Raw genomic sequence first — 8,732 nt, 5'->3', positions numbered from 1 at the left:
AAAATAACACATCTGCATCGGAGTACAGTTGGTTAGATGGATTAGAAGAGTTTGTTCCTAAATCAAAATGATATTATTATGTAATATTATTAAATCCAGCGATTGAAATTGTCACTCGTCCAATACTCCTTGCCAATCTGTCCAATTGTTTAGGTATCACAAGGACTAGAAGAAATTTGCCATTTTAAAACGTTTTGCTATATGTCATTGTACGGACGGGTGGACTTACACTTGGCAAGACTCTAAGGCAATTATTATATATAGTTTAAATCATAATTTCTGGATTATGTAAATAATAAAAACAAGTTGTCCGCATAAAAGTCTGGCGTCTTTGTACTGTCCGGTTATCGAGACTTGCTTATTATAAGGATAGAGTTACTACATATCTATGCACTTATCTTTCAGTACAGACTTTAGGCAAGACCAGATTGGACTACAAATGTTTGTTTCTATTGCTGATATATTACATATATTTTACAGCCGCTTCTTATAACCGTAGCTTTGTATGCAAAAAACATTATGCTAGTGTCATACTTTGTAAGTACTTTAATCATAGGCGGTAGAAAATTGATCATACGGTGAAAGCTGACTTTCTGCAACTGATTGACCGCGTCTGCGAAGATAATAATGACCTTATCAGCATATAGAAAATCCCCGACCAGTAGGAGACGTCAATACCTGTCACAATGACTGTCGAGAGTGGGCGGACGAACACAAGCGTGATAAGTGCAACGGATCGAGAGATCGAAAAGTATCAAGGGAACAGTTCAGCGGTTAAACAAACGGATTCCGCGTTAACGAGATTGAGCTAAAGTTAGTGATTATGATAATAAGATCCAATTTAGTAATTATTAGCTTTCAAAATAAACGTACGTTCGGTTCAGAAGTAAAAATAACAATAAAAGACAGTTCTCAAAATAATTAGTCCGTACCGCAATTATGCATTTTTGGAACTATCAACAAGGTAATTACATGAAACGTCCTTGGTAGTAGGATAGTGCTAAGAGGGTATAACCGATGTACGTCATTGTTGGTAGGATAGTACAAAAAGGGTAACCGTAAACGTCCTTGTTGGTAGGATAGTGCAAAAAGGGTAAACGATGGACGTCCTTGTTGGTAGGATAGTGCAAAAAGGGTAAACGATGGACGTCCTTGTTGGTAGGATAGTGCTAAGAGGGTAAACGATGGACGTCCTTGTTGGTAGGATAGTGGTAAGAGGGTAAACGATGGACGTCCTTGTTGGAAGGATAGTGCTAAGAGGGTAAACGATGGACGTCCTTGTTGGTAGGATAGTGCTAAGAGGGTAAACGATGGACGTCCTTGTTGGTAGGATAGTGCTAAGAGGGTAAACGATGGACGTTCTTGTTTGTGGGATTGTGCTAAGAGGGTAAACGATGGACGACCTTGTTTGTGGGATTGTGCTAAGAGGGTAACCGATGGACGTTCTTGTTGGTAGGATAGAGCTAAGAGGGTAACCGATGGACGTCCTTGTTTGTAGGATAGTGCTAAGAGGGTAACCGGTGAACGTCTTTGTTGGTAGGATAGTGCTAAGAGGGTAAACGATGGACGTCCTTGTTTGTGGGATTGTGCTAAGAAGGTAACCAATGTAAGTCTTTGTTTGTAGGATAGTGCTGAAAGGGTAGCCGATGAGCGTCGTTGTTGGTAGGATAGAGCTAAGCGGGTAACCGGTGAACGTCCTTGTTGGTAGGATAGAGCTAAGCGGGTAACCGGTGAACGTCCTTGTTGACAGGATTGTGCTAAGAAGGTAACCAATGTAAGTCTTTGTTTGTAGGATAGTGCTGAAAGGGTAGCCGGTGAGCGTCCTTGTTAGTAGGATAGTTCAAAGAAGGTAACCGATGAACCTCTTTGTTGGCAGGATAGTGCTAAGAGGGTAACCGATGTAAGTCTTTGTTGGCAGGATAGTGCTGAAAGGATAACCGGTGAGAGTCCTTGTTAGTAGGATAGTGCTAAGAGGGTAACCGATGGACGTCCTAGTTGGCAAGATAGTGCTAATGGAGTAACCGAAGAACGCCCTTGTTGGTGGGCTAGTGTGAAGAGGGTAACCGAAGAACGCCCTTGTTAGTAGGATAGTGCTAAGAGGATAACCGATGAACGTCCTTGTTGATGGGATAGTGCTAAGAGGGTAACCAACGAACGTCCTAGTTGGCAGGATAGTGCTGAAAGGGTAACCGGTGAGAGTCCTTGTTAGTAGGATAGTGCTAAGAGGGTAACCGTTGAACGTCCTAGTTGGTAGGATAGTGCTAAGACGGTTATCGATGAACGCCTTTGTTGGTAGGGCAGTGCTAAGAGTCTCCCATTGTTTCGAGGTCACTGATTTTGATTTAACAGATTTCGCTGACCACTTTAATCTGGAAACAATGTGTGAAACTCATCTCCGGAGAGCATGAAAAGCCCGTGTTTGTCGTTGTAGTTGAGCTGACTTCAGAAGGTAAACAAACAGAATTAATGACTATCTTATAGAGTGGCTCTACCCTGAAGATATACGTATTACATCCGACTATGTGATGGAATAATATATATGATATAGAGTGGTTATCCTTTTATGATGTCCCCTGCAGTCCTGTGTTACATATTGTTCTGTGTTGTAAATATACTAGTATAGAGATACTATACGGCTAGATTCCCCCGGGCTATATGGAGCTGTATTGAACTGGCGGTGCTATTATAGTGAGTGAGTGAGTGAGTTGGGTTTTACGCCGCTTTTAACAGTATTCCAGTTATATCACGGCGTGTCAGCTTAATGTGGGAGGAAAGCCCGAAGTGATGCAGGTCTCCGACGTTTACCACTTCGGTGAAACCCACGAGCACGGGTATGGTGCTGACAAACCTAGAAACATAATTGGGGCGAACCGGGATTCGAACCCACAATCATAGGTTTCTGGCGTGCCCAAGGGACGCAACTCTGCACAGCAAATCGCGGCGCCTTAGACGACTGGGCCACCCGTGCCCCCCGGTGCTATTATAAACCCTCATCTGAAGTCTCAGAGATGGTTGTAATGGTTGACTATTGAATGGCCACATCAAGCGGATGATAACAATGAAATGAACTGTGCCAATCTAAATAAAAAGAAAATGGCTTTATCCTTATCTAAGCTGGGAAGCGATAGAATAACCTTTAAATCCATACATCCATATCAAGTTTCTGTTTCCAAATAGTAGTAATTACGTATTGACGTATTCCCACCCAGCAAGGCTCGGTGAAGCGTAGCCCTTTACCAATCATCTTCAAAATCGTTTACCGTCACCAACACTCTAACATGTATCCCATGGGTATTCGGAAATAAGTATCGATTTTTGAATCCGACGACGAGAGTCAATAGAACAGCGGATGCAGAACGGTTGTCTGAGGTAACGATGGAGATAAGCAACTTAAGGCGTCGACAGTAAACAAACCAGCATCTCCATCCTTGCCCTGAAGACACATACATCAGCGACAGCGCCACGCATGCAAAGGTAGGTGCTAACTTCATTGTCTGTGACACAGAGATATGTAGGGCATTCTTTGATTATGCCGTACCCACCTTTATTTGTGGTTAGATTTTAAATAGTGGCATAGTACTTTTCATTTCACGTTTTATACCAAATATTTGATTCCGTTGTATGTATATCAGTGTGTAATGATTGAAATGTCACGAGTTTAGCATGAGCTGAACACGGAACATGCTAATAAGGACATAGAACATGGCGTGGGTTAAAAGTCAAACCTCAACAACGCTAATGCTGTTTGATTCGCTTTACGCATGAACAGCATAGAACAGTCCATGAATCCCTAAATTTCAAGACAGTGATGTTTTCTTTAAAATTAATGTGCTGTAACCTGCCACCTTGACGGCTGAACACGACGCACACATCGGTAGTCAGTTGAGTTTTCTCTGAGACTTTAACGCCAGTGATCCTGTTTGTAACGTTGAAGACACAGTATAGATATCATACTAACAGAAGAATGGTATCGACGTGACCTCGGGCCAGTCAACAGTCCTCTTTCACACCAGAATACGCTAATGGCCCATGTAGGAGTCAATAAATATTTGACCTATATATAAAGTTGGAACTAACGAGGCGTCAACAAATAAAGGCTGGTGTAAAGTGGACAAAACAAAGAGTATAATTTATTTAGTTTTCTTAAACAGGTAGTCGTTCATCAGGCACGTGAAGTGTAAACACATATAAGCTATAGAATATTTGACCGGGCCATTAAAGGCACTGGGGTAAGGTGCCACGTGTATGATGCGTAACCTTGACGACGCCGGAAAGTGGCAATTTCTCAGAAGAGGTTTGGTCAAAAACGGGACATATCTGAACTCAGACATATCTGAACTCTAAGCCCTCCTTTCTAGAAATCCCTTTGTGTATTGTATACTGAACAAAATAAATTGCGAATGATGATTTCTTTGGTGAATATGTTTGTAGTGAAGATGAGCACACCATTTCATGAACATATCTCCCAAATATTCATGATCCCTGACATTTTTGTTCAGTATATTTCAAAGAGGCAATTCTCAGTAGATCAATGAGACACGGTTCTCAGTATTTGAGTGAGAGATTCTTCTAACTATCTCAGTGAGACAAGGTTCTCAGTATTTGAGTGAGAGATTCTTCTAAGTATTTCACTGAGACACGGTTCTCAGTATTTGAGTGAGAGTCTTCTAAGTATCTCAGTGAGACACGGTACTTAGTATTTCAGTGAGAGATACTTCTCTGTAGATCAATGAGACACGGTTCTCATTATCCAAAAGAACAATTGTTGTGTAGGGGACATGTCCAGCTACTCGCCATTTCTTAAAAATAATGTAGCCGAGGCCGATTATGTTTAAGGAATGGAGAGTTGCGAGGATAATCCCCTTTTTAAACGAATACCCATCTACCCATGACAAAAGGTTCTCTTGTTGAAATATTTGAAACATAAAGCAGAACCCTTTGTAACCTTTATTTATAAAGTTCAAGTCGCCCTTCCGCGATGAATGTGTTCTCTGCCGTTATTGCAAATCTTAAATTAATTTAAATATTTGTTCAAGAAAATGAAGAATTAACAACTGTCCGTTCTTGCAAAATAACGGAGCAATTCAACAATAAGACGAATGTTTGTTTGTTTTGTCTTTAACACCACGCTCAGCAATATTCCAGCTAAATGTATGCGACGGTGGTCTGTAAGTAATCGAGTCTGAAACAGACAATCCAGTGATTGACATCATGAGCATCGGTCTACGCAACTGAGATACGGTGACATGCATCAACCAAGTCAACGAACGTGACCACCCGATACCGTTAGTCGCCTCTTAAAAGCATAGTCACCTCTTAAGACAAGTGGGGGCACGGGTGGCCCATTTGTCTAAGGAACCGCGGTTCGCTGTGCAGAGTTGCGTCCCTTTGGCACGCCAGAAACCTATGATTGTGGATTCGAATCCCGGTTCGCCCCAATTATGTTTCTAGGTTTGTCAGCACCATACCCGTGCTCGTGGGTTTCACCGAAGTGGTAAACGTCGGAGACCTGCATCACTTCGGGCTTTCCTCCCACATTAAGCTGACACGCCGTGATATAACTGGAATACTGTTAAAAGCGTTAAACCCAACTCACTCACTCTTAAGACAAGCATGGGTTGCTGAAGACCTATCCTCACCCGGGTCTTCACGGGGGTCACAGATGTATTTGAACATCATCTTCTTGAGATACAGTTGGCAGTATCTCAATGAGACACATTTCTTACTTCTCAGTATGTTAATGAGACTTAGTTCTCCGTATAGCAACGAGACACAGTTCTCAGTATCTCAATATGTCAATGAGACTTAGTTCTCCGTATAGCAACGAGACACAGTTCTCAGTATCTCAATATGTCAATGAGACTTTAGTTAGTTCTCCGTATAGCAACGAGACACAGTTCTCAGTATCTCAATATGTCAATGAGACTTTAGTTAGTTCTCCGTATAGCAACGAGACACAGTTCTCAGTATCTCAATATGTCAATGAGACTTAGTTCTCCGTATAGCAACGAGACACAGTTCTCAGTATCTCAATATGTCAATGAGACTTAGTTCTCCGTATAGCAACGAGACACAGTTCTCAGTATCTCAATATGTCAATGAGACTTAGTTCTCCGTATAGCAACGAGACACAGTTCTCAGTATCTCAATATGTCAATGAGACTTTAGTTAGTTCTCCGTATAGCAACGAGACACAGTTCTCAGTATCTCAATATGTCAATGAGACTTAGTTCTCCGTATAGCAACGAGACACAGTTCTCAGTATCTCAATATGTCAATGAGACTTAGTTCTCCGTATAGCAACGAGACACAGTTCTCAGTATCTCAATATGTCAATGAGACTTAGTTCTCCGTATAGCAACGAGACACAGTTCTCAGTATCTCAATATGTCAATGAGACTGAGTTCTCCGTATAGCAACGAGACACAGTTCTCAGTATCTCAATATGTCAATGAGACTTAGTTCTCCGTATAGCAACGAGACACAGTTCTCAGTATCTCAATATGTCAATGAGACTGAGTTCTCCGTATAGCAACGAGACACAGTTCTCAGTATCTCAATATGTCAATGAGACTTAGTTCTCCGTATAGCAACGAGACACAGTTCTCAGTATCTCAATATGTCAATGAGACTGAGTTCTCCGTATAGCAACGAGACACAGTTCTCAGTATCTCAATATGTCAATGAGACTTAGTTCTCCGTATAGCAACGAGACACAGTTCTCTGTATCTCAATATGTCAATGAGACTGAGTTCTCCGTATAGCAACGAGACACAGTTCTCAGTATCTCAATATGTCAATGAGACTGAGTTCTCCGTAAAGCAACGAGACACAGTTCTCAATATTCAAATGAGACAGATCTCAGTACATATCAGTCTCACTTATCAATGAGACACATTTTCACTTATCAATGAGACAGCTCTCACTTGTCAATGAGACATTGTTCGAATTGGTTGAGGCATGTCATCGATCCCACATTGCGAGGATTGATGCTCATGATATCAATCACTGGATTATCTGGACCAGACTCGATTATTCACTGACCGCCGTCCTATAGCTGGAATATTGCTGAGTGCGGCGTTAAACAACCAACCAACCAACCAACATTGTTCTCACTTATCAATATCTCAATGAGACATTTTTCGCTTCTCAATGGGGCATAAATCTGTTTCTCAATGATACACAACTCTGTTGTTCATTATATCTGCATTGAAAGGAGATGCATTTTAAACATTTACGAGCATCAACTTACGATTCAGTTATATGATTCAGTTGTACACAATAACGCTTGCCTTTTCTGTGTTTATCGCCATAGCTACAGGCAATACGGGCCACTGTAAGCCAGGAAGATAGGCAGTCAATACCTTCTGATCCGTAAAGCACAATAGGACAGCATTAATGTTTAATGCGTCTTGGCGCACCGATGCATGACGGCCTGGGGTTGTTGATAGGTATAGTTACATCCTTCATATGTAAACGTGAGTGTGTGAGTGTGTGTGTGTGAGTGTGTGTGTGTGTGTGTGAGTGAGTGAGTGTGTGTGTGTGTGTGTGTGTGTGTGTGTGTGTGTGTGTGTGTGTGTGTGTGTGTGTGTGTGTGTGTGTGTGTGTGTGTGTGTGTTACCAGGACAAACAACCACAGTCCCGGGAGTTCCACACACAATGGGACGTGTATTAATTGTGATTGGCGTATTCCACGACGCAAAAGGCATATTTGTCACAGCAGGCAATTAACATAATATATAGCTATTGTACATCTAGGGTCATGGACGTCCCAGTCGTCTAAGACGTCGCAAATTGCAGTGCAGAGTAGCTTCCCAGAAGTCTATCAAAAACATATGATCATGGGTTCGAATCCCCGTTCTTGCTGATTATGTTTCTCGGCTTGTCAGCACCATACTCATGGACCGCCTCCGCGGTTTAGTGGTAGAGCGACCGCTCGGTGAGCGGAAGTTCCGGGGTTAGATCGCCGGTCGCGTCATACCAAAGACGTTAAAAGATGGTACTTGTTGTTACCCTGCCTGGCGCTCGGCATTAAGGGGCTAAAACAAGGACTGGTCGGCGCGGAGTCTGTACACAGTGTCTCAGTGGGGTATTATGTTAGATTGCGGTATGGTATCTCTGTGGGCTAGCACTAAAAAACCGGTATTAGTCCATTACAGACCGCCGTCATATAGTTGGAATATTGCTGAATGCGCCGTTAAACAAGAAACAAACAAACAAACAAACAAACGAACGAACAAACAAACGGGAGACTACTTGGTCACGCAAATTGGCAGTCCTAAGTTTGACTTAGGTCGGTCAAACACCATTATATGAATCCATAGTTATAGTTTATATCTATATAACAGTTTATGAGAAGTACACAAAGAAAATGTTTCAATTTCACGCAAGGCAAGTGTTACGAGAGATGTCATAAACGCATGTATGCTGAACTTGCTCTACAATAACATATTTTGTATTGTAGATGCAACAAATAGTTTTGAATACTGATGAGGGGTATCTGTTAAGAACTACCAGAGTACGTCAGTCACACCGACACCGAAATGACCGACACTGTCCACGTGACTGGGGACAAGGGGCCTGTGGAGATTAGGTGATCGATCGTAAAGTTGCACCAGAACCTTCAGGATAGTTGCCCTTTATACGAAGAGCGTTTATCTACGGGGTCGACCTTTCGATATCCCTTTTGTTTTGAAGCGCTGGCTAAAGCAATAATCTGTTTCAAAAAAAAG

At 42.0% G+C, this 8,732-nt stretch overlaps 1 protein-coding gene across 2 annotated transcripts in view; it reads left to right on the top strand.

Moving 5' to 3' along the window:
• The first annotated feature begins 3,264 nt into the window (after positions 1 to 3,264).
• LOC124115171 overlaps positions 3,265 to 8,732 on the top strand; it is a 29,586-nt gene continuing 24,118 nt past the window's right edge. Inside the window, exon 1 of one of the 2 annotated variants that reach the window (XM_046476083.2) lies at positions 3,265 to 3,474. The gene's annotated coding sequence lies outside the window, so the exon portion shown is untranslated. The remainder of the gene's footprint in view (positions 3,475 to 8,732) is intronic. The other variant, XM_046476063.2, reaches the window with a different exon arrangement.

This window comes from Haliotis rufescens, unplaced genomic scaffold (genome assembly GCF_023055435.1).
Source record: "Haliotis rufescens isolate VD_foot unplaced genomic scaffold, xgHalRufe1.0.p SCAF_4, whole genome shotgun sequence".
In the NCBI taxonomy this organism is placed as follows: domain Eukaryota; kingdom Metazoa; phylum Mollusca; class Gastropoda; order Lepetellida; family Haliotidae; genus Haliotis; species Haliotis rufescens.
The sequence above is the reverse complement of the archived record's forward strand: the minus strand, read 5'-3'. Positions and strand labels throughout refer to the sequence as shown.